This window comes from Lathamus discolor, chromosome 5 (genome assembly GCF_037157495.1).
Source record: "Lathamus discolor isolate bLatDis1 chromosome 5, bLatDis1.hap1, whole genome shotgun sequence".
Lineage (NCBI taxonomy): Eukaryota > Metazoa > Chordata > Aves > Psittaciformes > Psittacidae > Lathamus > Lathamus discolor.
In genome coordinates, this window is record NC_088888.1 from 31,910,884 (window position 1) to 31,936,119 (window position 25,236).

Sequence of the window (25,236 nt, forward strand, 5' to 3'; positions counted from 1 at the left end):
AACACAAACCAGGTAGATATATAAGCATTGTACAAGCTGAACTCTGCAACAAGATGCAACTAAATCTCATTCCCAGGCATGCAAGAGAAGAGTTTTCCCTTGCCTAGCTGTGATTTTCCTGGATGAGCTTTGCTAGCTGAAGTAAAGGAGAGCACCTGTTCATTGCAGTAAGGGTGGAAGAGACTGTGCTTGGAGTTGGGCTCTGGATGTGATGGCCCCTGTAAGGAGGCCCAACCAAAACAAAAGAAAGGGGGGGACACATTAGGATGTTATAGGATGGTGGCAGGATGCAGTTCTGCTGCTGATTGAATTTCAGCTGAAGGTGGCAAAACCTACTTGCCCTCTTGCACTCCTGTAGCTGTCATAAAGTTTGCTGCTGGGGTCTCTGTTATGGCTTGAGGCAGCTATTTGTACTGAAACTAAATCTTAACTGCTCCTGCACCTCAGAAGTGTTTCTTCTTTGTTTCCTGGGCTGTGTTTGCAGTGTATGTTTGTGCCACACAAGTAAATGGAAGTTTTCAGCCCTTGTAGCTGTCATTCAGCATTTTTCCAAACATTCAACTTGTTAGTAAGGAATTCTTCAAGGTCTGCTTAAAACATGGCAAGAATCTAGAGAGAGAGCTGTTAATTAAAATATATCGTCTCTGCAAACCGTGCTTCTCCTTTCTTAGGTCAGTCTGGATATGTTGCACCTTGTAAGATAGCCTGGAAGATACAGAAATCTGCTGTAACAAACCAATCTTTGCCTGTTTTGGCATGTATGTAAAAGAGTATTTCCTGGAGGTCTGAAACAACCTGGTTAGCATCTTTTGTTGTATTTAATATTGTTTAATTAGAAGGAATGTACATTCAGCTTTGATGATTAAAATGACAATGATTGCATGAATTTGTTAATTATAATGCAATGACTAATTAAATGGAGAAATGGAGAAAAGGGATTCTTGAGCAAGCATGTTCTTTGAGAAACTCTGGTGGTTTTAATTGATAGTACATGCCTAATCAATTCACAGCAGTATCTCATTATTGATGGGAACAGTCTGGCTTTGATGGAAATTTGCTTTTACCACACATTGACCTGGTATAATGTAATATCTTGATCCTGTAAGTTACTGCAGTGAAGATTGCCAGTTCCTAGAATTAAGGACGTGGAAGTTTTTGACTATATTTATATATAGAATGGGAGAAGCCCCATCTGACCCCAGGTTGCAGCCTCCATGTTTACTGAGTTCTTCTAGTTTGGGTGTTTGCTAAAATGACACTCAGCTGAATTTGCATAACCATGAGGGGGTTGCTGTTTGATTTACATTTAATTTGCTTTTATCTCTCCGTCTGAAGTTTCTAGCTTTTAACATCAGGCCCCTTGGCTTATGTTAGATGTTGCCTGGCAGAACTAAGGGTCCTTTATTACTTCTCTGTAGGGATGTTATCTACTGGCCATTTGCACTGGCAGAATTCTTAGCATGAAATTATTATTATTACTTCTGTGTCAGCAGAGATGTGTGTGGCACTCTGAAGAATCTGTCCAGATGAAGCCTCTGCTTCTGCAAGCTCACAGCCTGCGGTCCTGATCCTGTAATTTACCCTGCATGGTCCTTTCCTCATGGAAACCTAAGCAGTCAAGAGCAGGACATTGGGACACAGGAAGGGAGAAGGTAAGGTTTAGGATAGTATGATTGTTTTGGTAGTTACTGGGTGGGTGTTTTGTTTATCTGAATTATGTATGAAGCCCTGAAGCTTGCTCCTTTTCTACATCATATTATTTTTTAGACTGTCTAATCAGTGCTAGTTAGTGCTGTCATCAGGAAAAATCAGACCTCCACCAACCATAGACATGCTTATGTATCATGAAACCTACCAAAAGATAAAAGTAGTAAAGACATTTTCTATAATTGAAAATATTTGAAGCACAGCACCTCCCAAGCTGGAATCAAATAACATGAACTATTGAGCACTGGGTTAATGATTCTGCTGGCAGTCTTGCTGTTCATAAGTGGCTTCTGCATTGTAAATGTAAGAAGCAATTCTTTCAGGGATCTAGCTTGCTGTTTGATAGCAACTTTAGAAGGAACTCTGACTGTTCTGTCAAAACTTAGTAATCAGCCTATACCTTAGTGCCTAAAATTTGGTGATGCCATCACGCAAGTAGGAAAACTGGGACATAGGTATTAAGCAGGCATAAAGAAGGCAAACAGTGTAGCAATGCAGTGAGTCAGCGTTCACCTGGATGTTGGTGAATACATGACAACCTGATCAAATGATTGAAAACTGGAGAGGTACTTCACTGGGAGAAAGTTGTAGCTCAGTTTTGGACGGTTGACCCATCCTTAAAAACAATACAGTCTTCTAGAGGTTGCTTCTGACACTCACAAGTCCTTGTGGTTAGAGCAGATGTTATCTGTGAACAGGATGGGTCTAGCCTCCTTTTTCTGTATTGGAGCTAGTATGTGCAAAGGAGAGGATGATATATCTGAAGGAGCTGCCTGTGTGGTAGCCATGTACCCAGAAGCTGAATGATCAGACTGGTGTGTCCTGCCACCCTCAAGGACCAACAGACTGGTTCGTAGTGGGAGCTTGAGCTAACCATGGGGGCACCTTGGCTTCTCCGGGCAACCATGGAAGGAAGTGCTGATAAGTTATATTTGTTTTCTAAAGGGCACAGAGACCCTGGGATGGAAGGTATGGATAGTGGGGCAGTGCTCCCCCAATACTTTATGTCATAAAATATGAAGCAGGGAAAACAATTGGCTCTTACGTAGAATCTCTTCCTTCATAGAATCACAGGTTAGGGTTGGAAGGGAACCTCCAAAGGTCATCTGGTCCAACCTCCCTGCAATGAGGGGGGGCATCTTCAACTAGATCAGCTTGCCCAGAACCACATCCAGCCTGGCCTTGAATGATGATATTTTTATAGCATGAATGAAGTTTAAAGCTGGAAAACAATTTCCAGTCTTACTGTTTTGAAAAACCGCTCCAAATGAGTGAAAATTTCACCTGGGACCCTCCACTGCGTGGTAACTTGTGACATAGCTGCAACTTTGTTGAGGTGACATTTGATTTGATCTGAAAATCTCTTCAATCACTCAGTTTTCAGGATGGTGGTGCGAGACTCTGCCCAGTTTGGGAGGTTTTGCAGAGAGAAAGTGTTTGCTGAGTTGCCCTCAACATTTTTCATCAGGCCTGATAGCGTTTGTCATTAGACTGTAGATCTTTTCACAGGTGGATGTCTCCTACCTTGGGCAGCACATTTTCAGCAGAAACAGTAATCACACTCTCATTTTAAAGAAAAAATTCAGCAGATTGCAGTCTGACAGAGCCAGCAATGGCACTGTGAGACTCGGGATCCTTCACGGCCTTTCCTTTTTTTTTAGTCTTACTGTTCAAATTCTGCCTCCCCAACTCCTGGTAATGTTGCAGGTGTTGTGTGCTTGATCTTGGGTTGACAACACAAGCGTTTTGTTGATTGATGCAGCATGGATTTTGTAAATTCAAAGTATGAGTAGGTCATCATAATGTTCACCCAAGTATTTGCAGAGGTCATCACTCTGGGCTTTTGAAGAAATGCTGCTGTAAAACTGATTCACTGGAACAGTATAGGTTACCTTCATTTTGCAGAACTTAACTGTGAGTTCCTTTCTTCTTGGAAGACACTTTATATTTGCTAATATCAAAGAATATCACCCTTGTTGACATGGTTGTTTAGGGCACATGCAGTACAGCTGTGCTTCTGTGAAGCTTCGCATGACTCAAGAGACCAAAGACACGGAACTAATGATGGGCTAGACATACTGTCCTTCACACCAGGGCCAAATGCAGCCTTTTGCTGATCACCTTTCATTGCTCATAAACTGTGAGGATGGTCATTTATTTCCAGTGGGAAGCGGAAGAATAGAAAGTACTTTGCCATGAGGCAGAGCTTTGTGGGCAGTCTTTGATGCTTGATGCAAGGCTTCTTCCATTGCTTCCCAAAATGATGGTTCTCTTCTGGCAAAGTTCATTTTTTGTTGCCTGGCTAAATAGATGTTTGCTGCGGTCAGGACCTTCCACTTCAATGTCTTTCAATGAACATCAGAGTTCATATACACCGAAGCTCTTTTCTTCTTTTTAACTTGCTGTGTGAAGGTCATACAAAACAATTCATTCACTGCCCTTTGCTGGGTGTCTTCGAAAGATGGAGTGCCTGCCTTTTGCTATCTATGGGGCTTAGCATTTTGGCTTTTCTCTTTTTCAGTGTTGAAAGGTTAGCATTTGTATTCTTTTTGGAATACAAAGGTAATGTTTCAGCACCAAGGCACATAGCAGAGTGAAAATTTTCAGGGATGGCACTGCAGATAGCAGCTGGGCACACAGGTACTGACACGCTTGGTCCCACAGGATTGGGAACGTGACATCAGGTCTAGAATGAGTCCTGTCTCCTTGGGACAAGGTAGCGCTTGCTGTTCTTGTCAATCCGTCATTTTGCCAGATGTCCATATGACAACTGCAGAACATGCCAAGGCTGTGGCGGCTTTGTGTGTAGCAGCAGTGAAAGATGGGAATCTGCAGGCCCCAGTGAAAACATCAGCTTTGCCCAGAAAAGCTAAGTTTGTCTTAAACATCCTTTTCTGGATTTTTTCCCTTGCATACCTGCCTTTTATAGACGGTTGTCAGGCTCGGTTCTAAAGCACTGAAAGGACCCTGGGTCCCATGTTCAGGTAGCACGCCTGCTGCCCCGAGGCAAGTCCGCTGCGAGGGGCGGCATGGAGCGCCTGCAGAGCCCCATGTGCTCGGCTTCCCAAGCCGATGCCACTAGATGGCAATGTGGTACTCCTGCAGCCCGGACTCCGCTTTCTTTCCTGTAAATTTTCTTGCTTTTTTCTGTATTTATCTCTGCCAAAGTGATGATTGCACCCACCACCCCGGCAAGAGAACAGAACAAAATCATTTCATAGAACATTACAGCTGTTGTGCCTTTTCTTTCTTTTTTCCTTTCCCCCCCTAGTTCTTTGTCCCATAGTACAGTGCAGAGGTTTAAAAACCCTCTTTCTTAGTCACTCTCCTTCTAAAAACAGAGAAAACACAACCTCTTGGGAGCAATTAGCTGTGAGAAAAGCATTTCTCAAACAATTGCCAGGAAATATTGTCTTGACCGATACTCCTGATGTAACACTGTCGTTCTCAGCACTGTTATTCTAAGATACTCGACTGCAAAAACAGCAGGGTACAGATCTGTAATGTATGATCTGCAGCTTATCACCTACCTTGCCTTTTTATAGCCATTTACTTTCAGTTTGTGTTCTCCCTGCATTCCCTGTAGCTATTCTATTCAGGAGAGTGAACTCCTAAATGACTCTCCTCTTGTGACTCGTGTATCAGGCCAAGGCTGTGGCAAGACATGGCTGAAAATTAAGGTTATGCCTCTGCTGCCCAGGTTCTTGGTTGAAATTCAGTGGCACTGTGCTGCAGAGGAGGTCAGGATGCACGCTTACAGCAATCCCTCCTCGCCTGAAAGCCTGGCAGCGTGAGAGTACGTGAGGTGGGTGAAGCCTGAATTTCAGTGGGAGAAGCCGGAGAGCAAGTATACGTGAAGCAGGCAGCAGAGGTACAGTGAGACTAGGGTCTTGACCTAGAAAGCTCTCTCCCCACTGCTATATTAATGGAAGATGGACCAGGTTGTAGGGTGGGAAGAGGTTGGAGGAATGGTGGTAAACTTCAAGTGCTAAAAGCCAATGTTAGCAGTGTCTAGGAGCTGCTGTTAGCTAGCCAGCTAGCTAGATGTACATGAATGCATACCCATTCACATGCACGTTCACATGTTTGTATTGTGCCATTCAAATTTTGTCCCTCTTTTCATAAATTCATGGAGATTTGAGGAATGAGCCTCATTCTGTGGGACAGGGTGTGAACTGAAGCACCTTCTGGAAGACAGACAGCAGTGTAATCCTTTCATTCAACCCTGTCTGCAGCTGCTTTTTATAAACTTGGCATAAATACGTACTCAGTGAGGCCAGGCCTGTGTAGCTGGAAAATATTTTCCACCATCCAAAAAACCAGAAGATTGGAAAAAGAGCCCAGAAATTGTGCATAACATGGAATGGCCTCGCTTGTGGTTTTTTTCCATGACTTCCTCAGCTCATTTTTCTGCTGCCAATTTTAGAAGCCCATAAGTCATACTTGTTAAACTTTCTCAGTTAAAATGTAACTCTAAGAACAAAGTCATATGATATGTTGCAGCCAAATAACCCTTCCAGAGCGTCTGACTGGAGGAAAGCTACCCTGATCTGGCCAGCTTGCAGGCCTGCATGGGCTCCTGTCCCAGGAGAGGCAGGGCTGAGGGGCAGCGTGAGGCCCAGCTCCATCGCCCTCCTGGCTGCAGGCTTCCCCGTGGACTTCGGCAAGCGTTTATCCGTGTTTTTGCTGGGGTAGTCAGGCCCCTGGTGGGATATGGTGCAGGATGGTCATTACGAAGATTTCGGCTCCTCCTTGGAGGGGCTTTAAGCAGTAGGCGAAGCAGAGGAGGGAACAAGGGGAGGCAGCACAGAGGCTGGCAGGGTCTGGCAGCGGAGGGCTGAAACACTGCTGTAGGAGGGTTCTGCTGCTGTCAGGGTGAAGGAGCTGGTGAGGAGGCAGCAGGTTGCCAAGAGTGAAAGGGAATTGGTGGAGGGTTTGAAGAAAGGGCATCCTCCCTTCAGTGCGTTTTTGTTTTGAATCGGTGTGGAAGTACTCACGTGCCAGGAGCAGTGTTTTTGTCTGCCAGTTTTGCTCTCTTTTTTCAGGTGATTGTGCTTGCACCAGGCCCCAGATGGTTGTTTCGAAAAGCCAGCCCTCGCAGGGTCTGCTCTGCCCCTTCGCACCGAACAAATCCTCGGTCACTGTTGCAGGGGAACCGCTCTAAATTTACCCTGGGGCAGTGGCTGAGAACAGGATTTGGCAGCAGTGCTCCCGCACACAGCTCTGGGGCTGGCAGTCCCTGCGGCCTGGGCCACGGCAGCCTGGTGCCTTGGGAAAGCTGGGTGTTGGTGTCCCAGCAGGGCTGCCCTGGGCAGCCCCTGTGCCAAGGGTGTGCGAGTCCGCAGGGCTCGAGGGGCTGGGGCAGGCAGGGGAGAGCGGGGAGCGGGGGGAATCACGCTGCTGCAGAGCCGCTGCCAGGAGCGGCGGGCCCCAGAGACCGCCTTTCTGCGGCAGGGCGGAACGCCCTCGCGAAGCCTGTGTGGTCTTCACGGGAAGGGAGGAACTGAGCAGACCCGCTGGAAACCGGCGAGGGTGTTGTAATGCGTTTTGGACGGCCGGTTTCAAACACCACAGACGGCCTCTCTCTCTCTCTCTCCCTTTCTCCCCCTGGCAGCCGCTTCCCGCGCCATGACATTGAGGGAGGTGGTGGTGACTGATGTAACCGCGGCCCCGGAGAGTCACTTGCCCGACGTGCGGAGGCTGGCCGGCGGCCAGAGAGCTTTGCTAAGGCCGGGTTTTCACACAACGGGCTCCCTGTCCCTGTGTGCATACCTGTGACCGGGCCAGGTGCCTGGCACGGCCGCCTCCCCAGCCCACTGCACGAGGCGGCGGAGGTACCCGACCATGTATGGGAGGAGGAGAGGACAAGGATAAAGGAAGAAAGTCTCGTTCTTGTCCCATGTGGATGTGGACCCAGAAACGTCCCCAAGCGCGCGTTGTTCGTGTCACCATATTGTAGTGAATAGCGATGCCCGTTCGCTGAAGCCAGCTGTCCTATGTGCTAATGGCACGAGGCGTGGGGGAGAGGCCTAGTAGTGTTTTTGCTGGATCACCACCTTTAAGTCATTGTGACAGACCTTTAAAAGGATCTCTTTGTATGAACTGGAATACAATGCTCAGCTGGGCTCTTAAATTCTGGCTCTGTTGAGAAGAGAGATCCTTTCATATCGATTGTCATTTTGTATGCAGTTCAGGCACCGGCTTGTAGAAAATCTGGGCCAGGAGAGATATCATTAGGTATTTATGGGGGTTTGGTTGGCTCAGCAGTCAGTTTTTCCATTGTCATGCCGTGACAGTAGTGCATTACATACACCCTCAGGAGACATCCTTCTGCTTCCACAACAATAAAGGACTTTTTTCTTTTTCTGACTCATCTTCAGCTTGAAAAAAAACCCCAACCACCACCAGTAAATATAATTAGCAACAGGCAGATATGCTGTATGTAGCTTTCAGAGCCCATTGGGATAATGCCTCTTAAAATGTGTGCTCGTGGTTGCTCACCCCATGCTTAGACCTCCAGCTACATTTCTGATTATACTTAGTTGTTTTAACATAGCTTGGTAATGTTGTAGGCTGAGGAGCCATTTCTATTTTGGGTAAAGAGGAGGAATATATTTAACACTGGGATTGTCTTTCATGCACACACAGGAGCTTTGGCGAGACTCACAGCTCACAAGGTAGGGGAGTACAAATGGCTGTGTTGTACCGGATACAAGATCCACTTAGCTCTTTATCCTGCCTTTGACAAGGGCCAGCAGTAGATGCTGTGAGAAGGAGGACAAGAAACAGAGCAGGTCTAGGCTGATCCTGCCCCAGTGCGCCGCCTTGGCTCCTAGCACAGCTGTTCTTGCTCACCAAAGGACAGGGAAGAGGCAACTACTGCCTTAGTCCTGTTCCCCAGCCTCCTCAGTCCCATGCTTCTCAGTGGCCTCTGTTTGCTTCCCAGATGTAGCTCCATGTGGGATGGAAAGCAGATGCAGGTCTCCTGTGCTTCTCTTCAAATCCACATGGTCACGTGAGGATGGCTGGGTTAAATGTGTCCTGGCCCCTCAGTATTTCCCTGATGTAAGTGTGATGGAGCTGGGAGCAGGTGGTGTGCAGCTGGGCCCTGCTGTCTGCCAGCCAAGTGTTCCCTTACACTGCAAGCCGAGGTCTGCACAATCCCAGTTAGGGGCTGCTGCCTATCCCGCGTGTGCCATTGGAGCACCAGGAAGCTGGGACCCAGCCTTTGGGTCCATGTTTCACCTCAGGGTGAAGGCTGACACCAGTCACATGGCTGTGAGCAGGCCAACTGGGAGATGAGCGTGGCTTTGTTTATTTATTTATTTTAACCTGTGACTAAGGTGGGGCAGTGTTTGGATGGGAGCCGCTCCTCCCAGAAAAGCGCTGTTTATATTTCAGTCTCCCGAGCAGAGTCAGTCGGATCTGAAGTGCTCATATCCCAGCAGCGGTATGCGGGCTCTGCTGGCATGTCCTCACGTAACCTGGCATTCACGCTGCCGGACAGAGTGTGGGCTGGTTGTTTCCTCATCCCGAGTGCAAATGGCCAGAAATTTTCCTCCGTATTCCTGATGGCTGAGCTCAGCGGGGTGGAGGAGAGGAAGAGCAAGCCTCCATCTGAAGGTGGCCAGGCACTGACTAGGGCTGTACCCGGGGTTACGCTGAACAAAAACGTGACCGTGTGGGTGCGGTGATGGCTCACTCTGCAGCCACAGACAGCATTGCAGGGCTCACCTGTGCAGCATGTGTTTAGCACAGGCACTAGTAACACTGCTGTATGTGTAAGCAAGTCAGTACCTGCTGCCATGTGATCAAAAGGAAAGATGCTTTTAGAAACATGCGAGGGTGGCATGAAAAAACAAGTCAGCTGAAGTATCTTTAGCTTGTAGGGCACCTGTGGGCTAGTAGACACAAGTGAAACAGTGCACAGAAACTCCTCAGATATCGAGGTGGTGTTTATTTCCATTATCTCTACTGAATTCCACCTGTGTAAGCTACTTATTTCTTTGAGATCTGGTGAGTTCAAGACCCCGGCTGTTGACATACCTAATCTCTGGGGGAAGGGCAGAGCCAGCTCGGCCAGGCTTGATGGAAAATTATTTCCCGAAGCAAGGATCTTGTTCCCCATGGCAGGGCAGAAGGCATTGCAGAGAACTAGCCAAGAAGCATTTAAAGCCTAGGGCTTTAAATAGCACCTGACTAGGTGGCTAGTGACCTGATGATATATGGGGTAACAGGATTTTGTATTCTTGAGCTAAAGTAAGTTTGGAGAACCCTGTCCCCGTGTGTCATCAGTTGCTAAAACAAGTCTCCTGGAAATGTAAAAGGTCTGCCTGTCTCCACTCCTTGCCCTATAGCGATACAAGTAGCACAACTTCATCTTAGTTTTGTGATAAATAAATGAGTAATCCTGCCTCCAAGGCTGTCTGGGACTTCTGCACCATGTCGTTGCTCCAGCTTGTACCACAGAACAGTATTTTACCATGTCTGGAATGGAGAAGGTTTCTTCTGTGTAGCGTGCTGTGGTATAATCACTGGTCACAGTGTTGTCTGTGGGATGAGACATGGGGCCAGACTCCTCTCAAGCCATGAGTCTTGGGCATTTTCTGATTTAGTCCTCTCTCATTCTTCAGTGAACTGCCTGGACAGCTATTGACTGGGGTCAGCCCTGTTGGCCTTTGGCGAGCAAACTAAAACCTGGGTTCTCCCCTGAGCTGAGTTTGTAAACAAGGCGTAGGCCAAAACTTCTTTTAAGCTGTCTTGGCAAGGGCTAGAAAAATAGGAAGAAACCAATGCCAGCTCAAGTGCACTGTATGCTGAGAGCTGTGCTCTCGTTTCCAGCAGGGAGGACTTGGACAGCCTAAAGCAGCAGCTCGTCCATGGCAGCGTGGCAGAAAGCCTCCAGGGAAAGGGGCTGTGGAAACTTTACCTTGTGTTGGTGGTACCTCCCGCTCACGGCCTGGCAGCTGTGTGGCTGCATGGTGCTTGCTAAGGTGTTTAGTGAAGGTTTGGAGGCTCCAAGCTGCCTGTGCCCTCCTGTTCCTGAGCTTCTTAAACTGTATCTTCAATGGTAAGAACATCTACGAAGGGTGGGGTATTTCCCAAGGAGGCAACTGTGTAAATGAGACCAGGCTCATGGGGTTCTGATCTCCAGATATGAATTTTATATTGAGGTCAGTGGGGAGCAAAGATGTGTCAGTCTTTGGGTAGATGGGTTCTTTGCTGCTGCTTGAACACAATGGGGAATGTCGGGGAAGCCTTCCTGAAGGAGCTGACTGCCTGCACCTTGTCTGATTTATGTCCCTCTGGCTTGTGCCAATGCACAGCCTGGCATCAGCAAGGTTGCTTGGTGTCTAGATCACTGCTTCCATTTGGTTAAAACATGCGAAGAGCCTTTCAGAGAGAAGGGTTTAGGAAGAGGAAGCTGTGTGAGGCTTAGTTTACATTACTGAATCATGCCAGCCTTGGTCTGGTAATTCCCTTTCTCTAGGCCCAGTGTTTCAGTGGTTTCAGGTTTCAGCCCAGCACAGCATCAATAAGTCCATTCTTCCAGGAAGGTCAGTCTTCCTTTCAGTCCATCCCTCCCCTTCTCCCTGGGAGAGGAGAGTAATGCTGTTCAATGGCAGTGACGGTTCAGTCTGAGCAGGAGGGAAGCACCTTTGCTGTTCCTTGTCCCGCTGCAAGCAAGAAGGGACAGATGTCTCCTTTCCCCACATAACCACTGAAGTGCCAAGCTGCACCTCGAGGGTTCAGCTGTCTCTACCTCCAACGGAGGCCAAGGCAGTTGCAAGTGCTAGGGACCTCCTAGTACTGGCCCTCAGCTGTTTTCCCTCTCGTCCCACCAGCCCCATGTAGTTGTGGTAGGTTTGGAGGGTGTGCTTTTGCTGACAGTGCCTAAGGAAAATTTGAGATGTCTGATGAAGGCATATTTGTGTCTTAAAGCTGCTCTATGGTATTGAAGGACAATGATTGAAATGAATAAATAAATAGAGCAAATAAAATTGAGGAAGGCAAACAGCTTGATGGGAAAGTTACGAATGCATTCATCAGCCTGGTTTTGTTCATTTTGGGCTGGGTGGCAGTTGCAGGCACAGAAGTCAGTGACACTGAAACCTCTCTCTACAGGTGAAAGGACACAAAATGGAATCCGATTTGTTCTTCGTGGGGCATCACTTTCTGGCATGCTTTTTATTTATTTATTTATTTTTGGCAAGAAACTACAGGTAATTTATGTCAATGTCATCAAAGACACATTCTTGTTACTCTCACAACTGTGACCTTGTGTCCAGCTAAAAGAGTTATAGCGGGTAACCAGTGAGATGCTCGGCTTACATCCACAGGGCAGATTTTCCAAGCAGGAGCTATGCTGGCAGGGCTACCTGCCATGCTGTCCAGCCACCTCAGTGCCAAGTGGTTCTGGGAAAATGCGGGCAGTGACGCCACAGGCCAGTAACAGCAGAGGTGAATTCCTGGAAGACGCCTGCTGAGAGCCCCAGCCCATGGTGCAGCATTACCATGGGATGCACTGCTAGAGGGACAACTGAAACGTGGGAACAGGGGCCAGACCAGTCACACCGGCACATTGCAGTGTCCTGTCTGCACAGCAGGCAGCAACCTTACTGAACCAGTCATGGAAAATGGGCTGCCTTGGCCAGGAGGAAACAGCTTAGCTGTCACAGCTTTCACTCAGAATTAGGTATGAGCTGGCCAGGCATAAATTGCTTTTAGACTTAGTCTTGCCAGCTGCATTACCAACAAAGCAAAAATTGTCTCAGGAGCAAGGCTTGGGTTCACACGCTTAAACCCTACCTGTCATAAGGTTGCTAAACTTTTCCCTAGGGGTGGTACTACAATATTTACTGTATTGGCATGCTGTCTTTTCAGTTGCAGCGTGATCATATTATAACATGTCTTGTTGACAAGGACTAAAATCAGATCGAACTGTGTAAAGAGAGAACTGTGGCCTTGATCTCTCCATGGTGAAATCAGAGTAAATTACTGGATGCCAAACGAGTTATTCCCTGTTTGTTTCAGATTAAACAAGCTTAAATCTGGCCTTCAGATCATGATATTCCTCTAATTCAATTCGATCACATTTATAAATTCATGTAGTGGTCAAAATGATCCAATAAACACCAGCACACAATCCCCAGCGCTTGCAAAACATCGAATGTATATATTGGCACATTTCCTATTTGCTGACTGCAGGACAAATGGGTTTCGTATTGGGACATCAAAGTCTGTTTCAGCAACTGGATGCATGACAAAGCCGTGTTATAATCTGGGTCCTGATTACAGCATTGAAACATGTTGGCTCAGCATGTGGTAGATTTGGATGCGTAGATAGATCAACTTTTTAGTGGCCTATGGCTTGATTTCAGCGTGGAGAAGGTTGTCAGCATGTTCGTGCTAATTAAGGAAACGGCATGGGAAACTCCTTCCCACTGCAGATACAGCCAGAACTCAGGAAATGTCACTGCTCCTCAATGTTTTTTGTAACAGCTTGACGTAGAGAAGCAGCTCTGTGTCTTAACTGTGTTTCTAAAGTGCGCTGAAGCTTATATGGGTCTTGTGCCCTCTGTTTTACCTGTTTCTGGAGGTTGGATTGAACGGTTAGGTCACAAACATGTTAGAAGAGTCTTTTAGCTGTATTTGGGGCTGGTGGGGCAGAGCTAGATTCTCTGCCTTGGTTGGGTTTATTTATAATGTTGGCAGTAACTGAACACCGAGAACTAAACACAGGTTTGTGCTCATGCTCCGCTAGAACTTCTTTGCTGCTGAAAATAACCCATTTGCCCAACAGTAACTAGGTTTTTTTGTTTCATTCAGGCAGTGTTTTGGACACGTTATGTTACTCTTTAACATATTCCCACGTTCAAGTTCCTGAGAAGGCAGGCTGAAATGTTGCCAACGCTGTTAAGTCCTTTCTGTTGCACTGAGTCAGCTGCTGTGATTTTACCTTTGCTCTTGGTCAAAGTATTACATTCTATTACCTTTTTGTTCTTTTTTTTTTAACATAAGAAATTGCAGTACAAGAGTTTGTTCTGTGTGTCTGTGTTTCCTCCTGTTTCAATGACAAAAGCAGCACATGACTTTTATTAATAAGAAGACAGGTACACCTAGAAGCCCTTGATGCTTTCCCAGGGGATTCACAGCCCAAAAATGAAGGACAGGCAAAAATGGGAGAAATTAAGTGCCTTTATTTGCATTTATGAACAGGGAACTGAGTTAACCACAATTAAAGGGGCACTTAATTCCTTCGTATGGAAAGGCCGAACAAATAAGCCTTCAGTGAAGCTAAAAACAGACCCAGGACCAGCAGGTCTCTCTTCTACAGGCAGCTCTGAACACGATTCTGCCCCCCCGCCCTAACAGTGCCTGGTCCAACACAGCTGTAGGTCCACGTGGCCCTCTGCCTGAGCTCATGCCAGCAGCCCAGGTCTGCGCCAGCACCTTCACTAGGTCAGCATGGTTCTCCTGTTCCTGGTGCAAGGTGCTCCCAGAGCTGCTGGCCTTCTGCCCCCTTCACTTTCATAAGAGTTCTTGCTGAATCGACATCTGCTGTGAGGGCTTGTGTTGGCTGCTTGTATTGACCATTCAAGGCCCCCAGAATGGCAGCTGCTAACAAACAGCTGCCACGCATAGGTCATGGCACACCTTCCCCAAGTGCCAGTCCATGGGAAGAGTTTTCCAGCTCTTAGAAGCTGAAGGTGGAGTCAGCTATAACCTGACTTACCTTCCTTGGCATTTTGAAGTCTGGTGAAACATGATGCATAATGACACTTACTCTGCCTTTGCAAGCAGGAGACTGTCTTTATGCCGAGGTGTCTCATCGGTGAACCTCACCTCAATGCAGAGTGCTTATTCAGATGCAACCACGAAATTGAGGGCTGGCTAAATAATGCCTCCGACTGAAAGGATCCACTGAAGCTCATTATAATGATCTTAATGACTTCCAATTCAGCTGTGTCTGTGATACCAGAGTGCAAAGGTAATTATGGAAGTGCTAAATACTATTATTATTTGATATTAGTGACAGGGTGGGGGTGAGACCTGGCAAGTACTTCCCCCATCTGGCCTAGAGAGGAATGAGGGTTGCCCCCTTCCCTCCACCCTCTCCAGGCCTGGGAAGGAAGGACCATGCAGGCAGGGTGGAGGCAGGACTCTGCTCCCTCTTTCAGCTGTGTCAACCTTGGCTCTTACTTTGTGGTGTCAGGAGGTGGCTCCTTTGCACGTGCAACTGGGAGAAAGGAGAAGTGGCTCCACACCACCCTTCCTGCCTCCATCTCGGCAGCAGAAGAAGCAAGTATGCCACCTCTCTCTGTCCCCCACTGGTTTTGCCGGTCTTCCCCTAAGTTTACTCTGTTGCTCTTGTGGCCGTCTGGTACTACCTGATGGAGCTTGATTTTGCTTTCATGATCTCTCCTTGCCTTTTTGATCTCAGACGGGCCCCACCAGCACAAGTGTTCCTTGGCTTGCACAGGATTTTGTTTCCTTTGTGTTGGTGGCTCAGCTCAGGATGAGGAGGGGGGACACTCAACCTGGCTTTTTAGGGGTCTTGGACCAGATGACCTCTGAGGTCTCTTGCAGCCTCAATTATTCTGTGATTTGGAGGCCCTGACTCGCTACCGACATTGTTCTAGCCCGGGAAAGTGCTAACCCTTTGACCCATGAGGGGGTTTTGAGGAAACAGTGATAACTTACATGGTTAACAATTTGCTGCTTGACTTTTGTATAGGGCCCAACAGACTACGTGATCTGTGGGAGCCCTCACACAGGATCCGTACAGCAAAGCTGCAAGCCCCAGCCTTGCAGGCCCTCGGTGAAACGGTGAGAGCACATTCAATTAGCTCTGCTCACTGACCATGCCAGCCTGCGCTAGGAGAAACCTGTGTGGCGATGATTCAGACTTGAATGATTACTTGACCCAGAGGAAGGCTTGATGATACACTGAGGCTGGGACACACCAGCAGTGATTATAAGATGATTCACTGCCTGCGTTCTGCCATTCAAAACATCCTCTGTATTGCACAGGCACGGCCATCCAAGGAGGCTGCAATGAGGAAGTAATATTTGTACCTGTAGCTGCTGCCTTCTCACTGAACCTTTCAGCTGGTGCCTCAGGCTTGGTGCCTGCCTCCCTCTGGTCATGCTGACACTAGAGAGATCAGCTGTCAGGGGCAGCTCCCCAGTGCTGCCATGGGACTACAGCCAGGCACCTCCTGATGACATTGTCCATCCTCGCCCTAAGAGGGTTTGGGCAAAAATGTGTTGCATCCATCCCAGTGTCCCCTCAGTGCCATCCTGTGCATTGTGGAAGCATATCATTGGACTTTAATGCTAAACTGAAGGGCAGGTGGGAACTCACAAAGTCCTTTAATTCTCTGTGCTCCAGCCTGCAATTTGCACATCATTCTTTAAAACTCTCGTAAGTTCCTTGCACTTCCATTTTCCCTGCTGTTAGAAATGTGGAGTTCACACAGTCCAGTCTGCTTCAGTGTTTCTTTTACAGAGGGACATATAGCCTGCTGTCTCTTTCAATTTCTCATGCTGCTGTCTATACTTTCCTTCTTCCTGTTCCGCCCACCTTTTGTCCTTCGTTCCTCCTTTCCACCAGATTTTCTTCTGCCAGATACGTGCGCTCATATGGTATGAATACACTGACTACATCCATCTTGTGCTGATAAATGTTTCCCAAAGTGCTGATACTGCTGCATGTAGAGCAGGGAAGTCCTCAGCACCTGGGAAGTACCTTTTTCCTGACCTAGGAACTGAGACTGTTTGTGGCAGTTTGCTGGAGGCACTGGTGAGATCTGAGGCACACAAAGTTTACTCGTGTTGGCTGGGACTCGCAAACGTGTTTGGGCTAATAACACACATGGCTTGTGTTGTGCTTTCCCTGAAGCTAAGTTGAGCAACATGTTAGTTAACAAGTTAGGCATTACTCAGAGCTCCTAAACCTCATGTTTTGCCAGTGACAAAGTTACAAAGTTATAGTACAGCGCTTCTGACGTTCTCTGTGTAGTGTAATGGCCAAGCTCCAGCGGAGTTGTGCTCCATCCTCTTCATCTCACAGTCCTGCCTGGACCCTGTTCAAATTTAAGCCCTCAGCTGTCACACACTCTTGCCAGCTCTCGTATATGTCTAAATAACTAGGTGAGCTATTTCTGGAAAATAACCTACCGGATGAATTTAGTTTTTTCTTCCTGTGAGTGAACTGTTTTCAAACTCTCTATCAAATGTATTTTACATGTAGTAGTATTATTTGTGCTTTGTCTAAGCGTATGCTGGCTATGGATTCTCACTGTGCTCTTGGATAGAGCTGTGGTTTTAAGTACCCACTGCTGGTTACTCATAGCGCACGTTTAGTCATTTAACAAACATGGTATTAGTTCTGCTCTCTAAGTGGATGACTAATACTTATAAATAGGAGGAGTGTGATCTGAAAGGTCACGTGAATGTTCCCAGCGTGAGCATATCCCCAAACTACGAGACTTCTCGTTCCAGGGGCATGATTGCAAAACAAGAACATGCTCATTATTAGGAAGCAGAAAAAAGGTTCAGAACCCATTCAAGCAAGTTCTCCGCTTTAATTCAAACAATTTGCAATTGTTTATTGAGCTGTGCATTGCAAAAGGTTTTTGCAATATTTGCTTTTCCCTGCAATCTCTCCTGACCTGCTTGGGAACATAGGAATTGCCCTGATGGAACAGTTCTAATCTCTCTCTTCTGTGCCAGTGCTCTACCTTGGAACATAATAGGACCTGAATGTTTCTTAAGTAGATATAAGAAATGTCCTTAAACTTACTTCCTAAGCTCTTTCACATCCCATTGGAAATCAAGACAGTGCTTAACACTGAATTCCAAAGGAAGTGAGAACAGTGCGTAGCACAAGTTTCTGCAGTGCCTGTAAACCGAGGGCTTTCCTCAACTCAGTACCGTGGAGAGAAGATGCTGTGCTGCCCAGGCTTTGGAGGAGCAATGGGGGGTGCTGCCTCGGAGGTGGAGTGCTAATGCAGCCTCCTGAGAGGTCAGGTTTTCTGTTGGAGAGCACAGGAGGTAAAATGCAGGAGATCAGCTGTGCAGACACCCTTGCTTTTTCATTTTTATCAAAGGAAAACAAAATAACTGAATGCTGCTGCTCTCCAGCCATTGCAGAGTTTGGTTTATGTTCACAGGAATACAAAGCTAAGGAAGGGAGGACTGGTTGCCTCAGAACATCCAGCTTTATTTCATGGCTGTGCCACAGGCTCACTGAAGGTTTGTCTGTAGCATATGCTTAGCCTGGGTTTGAGCCCAGTCTATCTTCATGCGCTGCCTGTTTGGGCAATTAAAACCTTCAGGTGGCCTGCGGCACCTGCTTGGTCAAATCTGAGGTCCTCCTTGGCTGGAGCATTGAAGGGAGGGCCAGTGTGCTGGGCTGGGACAACAGGGTCCTGTGGAGGCCATGTGCCAGGGCCTGGGCTGCTGCTACTACCACTGTGATGTCCCTCTCCTGCTTGCTGCAGTGTGAAGTCAAAAGGAAGCCCTTTCAGTGGAGAAACAGGGAACCACATCACTACCTTTCCCCTGTCTACAACTTGGGTATAACCTGGTGGGCTTTGGGCTGGTGGAGCAAAGCAGGGTGAGATGGTGCTGGGGGCAGGTTCAGCTCCCAGCTGGGAGGTGCTGCTGGCTGAATCAGCACTTCTCTGCTCAGCCTCTTCAGTGTCAGATGTGGTGGTGGTTTAAGACACCTGTAGCCAAAGTTAGTTTGACTTTGCACTGGAACAGGGTGGAAGAGAGGACTTGCACGGTTGGCTGAGAGACGTGTCCTGATCAGAACAGAGGCAGGTACACTGTGTCACTGGGCAAAGCCCAAGGCACCAGCCTGAGTGGCATCTGACTATGTCTGTGCTAATGAATCAGGCAGGTACAGGAGCTGCACTCTGCTTAGTGGCTGAGTAACACTGGCCATGGTGTGACAGATAAACCTTCTTGCCCTCCAAAACCATGTGGCCACATACAGACTACCTATTTGGAAGAGTCCTGGCCCATGCTAACTCCTGGACTGTGCTTGGGAGCAGTTTGGGAGAGTGCTGTTTCACCCAGGCCAAAAAGGTAGCCAGGACCACGCTAAGAGCTGAAGGGATGCATGGTTGAACTCCACCACTTGTGCACTGGCAGCATCTAGAGCTTGATATCCTGCTCTAGATGCTACCAGTCTGGCTGATGTCAGGGATGCACAATATAAGAAAGAAGACTTCCAGCTTCATTTCTAGCTTTTCTCCCATTGTGCACTCTCTCACACTGGGGTAAGAGTGTATCGTTACCTACAGAGTAGCGAGACTGACAGAATTGGATACACTGGGGAAGTGGGGTGTGGCAAAAGTTCAGTTCACTGCAGTGGTTTATAGAAATTTGATTCAATGATGAGTAGTATGGGATACATATACCATAAAGATGGTATTCCAGTTCACAGACCTATTGTAATTGTGTCCATGCTTATTATACGGTTACAGAAATGCATTAGCATTAAAATATGTGGGTTAAAAGCAGTCAGTTGTGTTCTATATTCTCCTCCCACCAGCCTTTCTCTTGACTTTAGGTTGCTTATTGGAGGCTCTGAGTCTCCCCAAGCGGTCTATATGCAGTTAAGAAGTCCCAGAGATTTGATAGACAATACATGATGTTTCTTTCTGAGCACACAAACATGTTTCCTAACTTGAGCAGTCACAGAGGTTTGATTTCAGTGGAAGATAGTATATATGTGATACTTGATTGAGAAGTGCATATGCAGGGCTTATGAAACAGTATGCATGTCTGCATGGGCGGGCGTTGAAATAACAGGGTGAAGGTGTCTGCAAAATATTATTTACCTGCTGGCTGAGATTTATCTGCCTGCCTGAGGGACTCCTGGCTCCTGTCTCTCAGATTTTGTTCCTAGAGAAAAATTTGGTGTAAAGAACTGTTTGGGGGTGCTCTCCTACAGCTAGCAGTGGGGGGCTGAGTGGTACACTGAAACTGAATCCTGATGTTCCACCAGGTTAGTTTGGGTGTGCCAACATTTGCTTGCTTGTGAGTGCGTCTGGATTTCTCCTCTCCCTTGATCAGCACAGAAGCATTTCTCTTATTGATGGCACATAGTTGGTAGTGGTGGGGGCAGGTCTTGCTTGTGGCTGCTGGCCAGCTGACAAAGGACAGTGATAGAGAAACAGATGGGAAGAAAGGAACGTATAGTGTAATTACACCTGATAAGGATCAGCATGACACTGTGTGTGCTATGTACATGTTTGAAACCTGCACACACAAAGACATAAAAGAAAACATTCAAGTCGTGGAATCAGATTCTTCCACACAGCAGCCAAAATTACATGAGGAAATGAAAAAGGGTTTTTTATGCTGTGGTACTGTCAGTCAGAGCCTCCCCTCTGACTGCACCTGGGAGAAGAGCGTGTTAGGTGTGAGCAGAATAACTGATCGGTTCGTAACCAGCATGGCAGACACCCGTGTAGCTCCTCACTGCAGCACCTTCCTGTGCCGGCTGCGTGTCTGGGGCAGGCATCATGACTAGTCAAAAGCAAGCCTAATCGCATCCATCTTGGGCAAGATCCTCAGAGGTGACTGTTGGAAAAACATGTCTGCATGTTCCAGATAGATCTTTTTCAGTGCTGTTCAAATCTCGCTCTCTACTCCTGAATAAATGCAGACCTGTGTTTGGATGTTGCAGGGCAGTTGCACTTGTGAACAGGAGCCATTTTGCAAAGGAGGAAGGAGCAGCAGCTACCCTACACCCGAGCTGCCATCTCTCTCCTGGGGTTCAATAAAACCAGAAAGCAAGCCCCCAGAGCTTTCTCCTTTTCCATGGTGACACAACAGAACAAAACAGGATTTCCGTCAGAGCAGTAACAGGACAGGCTTTGCAGCATTCTTACAAGGGTGAATTTAGAGACCAGAGAATGGAATTTCCAAGTGCATTTCCCTTCCTACACCTTTTCTTTTTCATCTCCATAAATCTGTGTCAGTTTTTAAAGTACCTATTTTGGGGGGAGGGAAAGGGAACAGAGCAAGTGATGAGCTATTCAGAGCTAAAAGAAGAGATTCATGCTGCCAGAGGTAAGACTGTAGAAAAATGTGTCAGTGTAGCAGATGATCATTCTCCTCTCTTAATGCCTCTCCTGAAGCATCAAGGTGTACATGTTTCTCAAAGGGGCTGTACATCTCAGAGGTAGTCTATGAACTGCATGTTGAAATGGTTGCCATGGCAGTGACTGAGTAAAAGTTAGAAAGTGTGATTAGCCAGAGTTGGCCTAAATAGCTGAAGGGAAGGAAAAAGAAACGGGGGGGGGGGGGGGGGGGGGGGGAGAGACCAAGAACTTTCTGTTATTTTTAATACAGATCCATCTGTATTAGGCTGTGCCAGGAAGAGGAAGTGCTGCCGATAGAAAGGAGCTTGTAGGAGCGTGCTCCGCACCCCCAGCCCCAGCTGGGGTTCCTCCAGCAGATGCATTGTGAGGAGCCCTTTGCTCCCTTACACCACGTCTGCACACCAGGGAGGGGCCCTAAGTACAGACCGGTCCTGTTAGTGTTGAAATGGCACTTCTCCAGAGACAGAGGCAAGGCCAGGACACTGCGCAGTGACACAGGGAGCATGGTCACAGCGCTCTCCTGGCTCATGGGGGGCATAGCCCCATTAGAAAGTGGGAGACTGCCCTGCAGAGAGGTTACAAGGCTTGCAGCAAGTAACACAGAGGGCTGCTAGCCTGTGTGGTGTCTTAACTAGTGAACTCATGTCCCTAGAGCCATGAACCTATGTCTTCTTGAAGTGTGCCTCTGAAAGGTATTTGGAGCCTGGGAACTGGAGAACGCAGCCCTTCTTGTTTATTCATTGCACTAGTTAATCATGCTTGCTCATTAAAAAAATATGTCACACCTTATATCTAATTTAAATGTGTGTGGAATTAGCCTTCAGCCTCTGGTGCATGCTGTGTTCTTCACTGCTATATTTGAGTTAAAAAAAACCCACCAACTTCTTGAGATCCTGTGGGGTTTTGCTGTGAAGGTTTCATATGCACTAGAGTCACTTTCAAGCTTGTTTTTGAAGAAGTGAAGAAGCAGAATTCTTTTTCTCAAAGGATTTTTTTTAGCTCTTCTCAAGGAAAAGTGGAAGACTGGGAGATTAAGGTGAAGACATCTCAATACCAGGTCTGGATGGAAAAAAGCTCTTCCTAGGAGCTGTAGAGTCCCACATTAGGGGGGCAGATGCCCAGTGTAAAATCAACAGAAGAGATTCATGCAGGTAGGTGTTTGCAGGAGCAGAACCTGTTAGCCTGATTCTCCTTCATAGCTTTCTAAATAGAGAATTTTAATTTAGCCTGGAATGCTTCTACTTCTTAGTCCTTTAAGTGAGACAAGAATCTACTCAGGTCAATTCATAACATTTGACCACTTACCAAGGATACTTTTCTCCCCTCCTGTCCTAAGGGATATGTAGGTTCCTCCTTTTAGAGGAGTACAATCCAGCAGTACTTACTGTGGTTAATGGGTGTCTCTTTTGGCTGGCAGAGCTGGGGTGAGTGAGATAATATGGCCTGCACTTTAGGAGGAAGAAAAGAGAAACGCACAAAACACCTCTTTGACCTGCAATCAGTTTGGCTTTTGCTGTTATTTGCAGGAGTCTCTTCCACTTCTTGTGTCTCCTAAATCCTTGTCATCCAGGTTTGAGAGCTGGGAATATCCTCTCTGGCACCAAGTCAACGATCTGTTTTTTAGCACCAGCAGCCATTCATATTTTACGTGGTGTTCATTTCTGTTCCTTTCAAGCAATAATTGTAAATATCAGCTTTCATTCCTAGAGTGCCTTTCATCCCAGGGGCTCCCACAGCACTTTCCAAGCTTAACAAGCTTATTGTAGAGTACTCCTTTAGAAAGGGTGAAACTTGCTTCCCATTAAAGCCTTATTTTGGGAAGGAAACTCACAAATTATAATGTTTTCAATGCACGAGGGAGCCGTTGCAGCTGTTATTTACTGTATATGTTCCCTTACCAAAAAAGACTGCTTCTTGCTCCTCCACCTTCCCATCTCGCCCAGCTTAATCCAGCAGTGTTCAGTTACCTGGGGGAGAAGAGTGCAGGTAATGAGAGATGATTGTCCCCTGTGGTTTGAGGAAGTGCTTTTTTTTTTTCCTGGAATCCTATTGCTGCCCTTAACCGTTTCTTCTGACAACTCCATTTCCATCCAGTCTATTTTCTCTTTAATGGGGCAAATGTCCCAGGGCAGAGTTGCTTGTCCTGTGGCTGTAGCTGGAGAGCTCACCATCCGTGGTTGGGCTGTGCTAAGGATCATGTGAGAAACTGGGGTCCTCTTCAGAAGAAAGCTGGCCTAATTTAAGTCACACTCCCCAGCAATCAAAGCAAAGCCGGTTGCTTTGCACTGAAATGAATCAGGACCTTTCAAATGGTCCTTTATTTGGCTCATCTGTGGGAACAGTAAGCCCAGAAGAGAAGTTTGTTGCTGGTAATTTCTGAACTGAATAATTTCTTTCCTCATGAATCTTATGATTAATTTTAGGGCAGTTTGAATGTGACCAATGTCAGGTTTTTTTCACTGGTTTCAGGAGGACTCAGTGTGGTGGGATCTGTCTCATGATGCACAGAATTTTATTCCATGCTGGCTGTGCAGGAAGAGGTCTGTCCTCTGCTTGGCACATGTGAGGCACATGAACTCCCATTGCTTCTCCAAGGACACACTGAGAGCCTGGGGTAGAAGGAGGAACAAAGGCCCTATCTCTGGTTCAGTGCTTCAACCGCGCAAATGTAATCTATCAATATAGATACTTCTGGATGAAAGATACATCAAGGCGTATTTTTGGCTGCTGCCTTCAGAGGTAGTACTAAATCTCCTGGGGGAATGCAAGCAGTGAGATAGGATTCAAGTTCCGAAATCACCATCTTCTTGCTGCCTTTCCTCCTCTCTCACACTGGTTGGGTTCAAAGGGAAGCCTTTTCTTGGGGTTGCTATGTCATCTATTCCCATCAGCAGATTCTGGTTCAGAAATGCGTTTTAATTCTTTTACAACAAAATGCTGGTTTTTCTCCAGCGCTAACTGAAGAGCTGTAAATTGGCAAAGGATACAAAAAGAACAATGAACCAGCAGCTAGTGTTTACATTGGCCACCTTGTGTAAGTGCCGATATTAGCATTTCTGAAAGGGCTCATTCATCACTGAAAAAAGGTTTGTACCTGTGAATAAGAGCTTGCTTGGGAGGGCCTGTGTGCCTCCTTTCCTCTATCAACAGAGCTTAAAACATCAAGAGATGGTTTTGCAATGGATATTAATGAATGCCTGTTATTTCAGAATAAGTCACTGAAAGTGTTCCATGCCTATTTCCGATGGCGTAATAAAAGCAGCAGTAAATGTAAAGAAAAATCTTATTTATTTTCATGTGTCTTATTTGTTTATTTAATTATTTAGAGACCTGAATATATATATATTGAAAACGGCATTCTTGGGCTTTTTTAAATAATAGAATCCTGTGATTCAGCCTTAAGCCCAGGGACTTGTACTCAAGTCACGGAAAATCACATAGACCTGCACTAGAAAGAACAATGTCTGTTGAAAGCACTGTGCCCTTTCCAGACTGTGATCTCTTCTGGGGATGTCAGCAAAATAAACATACTTTTATGAAGTACCCTTAAACCCTTCTTACCTCTTGCTGTTTGTCGCACTTGTTGCAGTTTGCCTTGAAGGAGTTGCCTTCACACTGAGGTATGTTGTTTTGCTTAAAAAAGGAGATCTGTATGCTCCGCACTGGGCCAGCTGGCGTGCCATGAGCCATGGCTCAAGGGTGGAACAGGTCCTCTGCAGACAGGGCCAGCACACAACATTTGTTACATCCTCATACTGCAGGGTCTCCCAGCAATGAAGGACACATAACAACAGCGTTTGTGAGGGAGCCAAAAATGTGTAGTCTCTGTGGGATACCTACATTTTCACTAGTATTCCTTGGGATTCTGTGGGATGAAGATCAAACTGTTTTTCACGTACGTTGTTATGCTGTAAGCTCTATTATACCATTTTTCTTTTAACCTTTTGATTGCTTCACTTTTAAGCTGGAAGCATCCTGAGAGCTGGGACTCTTCCTGGGCACTCATACAGCTCCTGGCATGGTGCGGCTTGAGTTCTGGCAGGAGACTCCAGCCATTGCCGCAATCCATTTAAAACTAAAGTGAAATATCTGGAAGCTAACCTGCTTGCAAGTGTCCCTTTCATGCAAAAAGTGATGCTTTGTGAGCACTGATTGTAAAGCAGAGGAAGAAAGGAAGTGTGAATGAAATGGGAGACTGTGGACCAGCCCACTGCCTTCTATGGGAAATCCTCCTGGAGGGGTGCAAGTGTCTAAGACTTACCTGGTGGAGTTTCTTGTCAACCCTTTAAATTGTCAGTCAGGAGCAGCTGGCTTGATGGCTGACAAGGAACCATGAGAGACATCCCATGAACCAGAGGGGTTACACTCTGCCTTTTGGGGGCTGTGACTTCAGCATGGAGGT

At 46.8% G+C, this 25,236-nt stretch overlaps 1 protein-coding gene across 9 annotated transcripts in view; it reads left to right on the forward strand.

The window, feature by feature from the left end:
- Nucleotides 1–25,236, forward strand: part of TOMM20 (translocase of outer mitochondrial membrane 20) — a 115,005-nt gene that overhangs the window by 12,364 nt on the left and 77,405 nt on the right. For 8 of the 9 annotated variants that reach the window (XR_010613014.1, XR_010613012.1, XR_010613011.1 and 5 more), the window contains exon 5: nt 1,494–1,652. The gene's annotated coding sequence lies outside the window, so the exon portion shown is untranslated. Of the gene's footprint in view, nt 1–1,493; nt 1,653–15,445; nt 15,538–25,236 lie in introns of all 9 variants that reach the window. The other variant, XR_010613013.1, reaches the window with a different exon arrangement.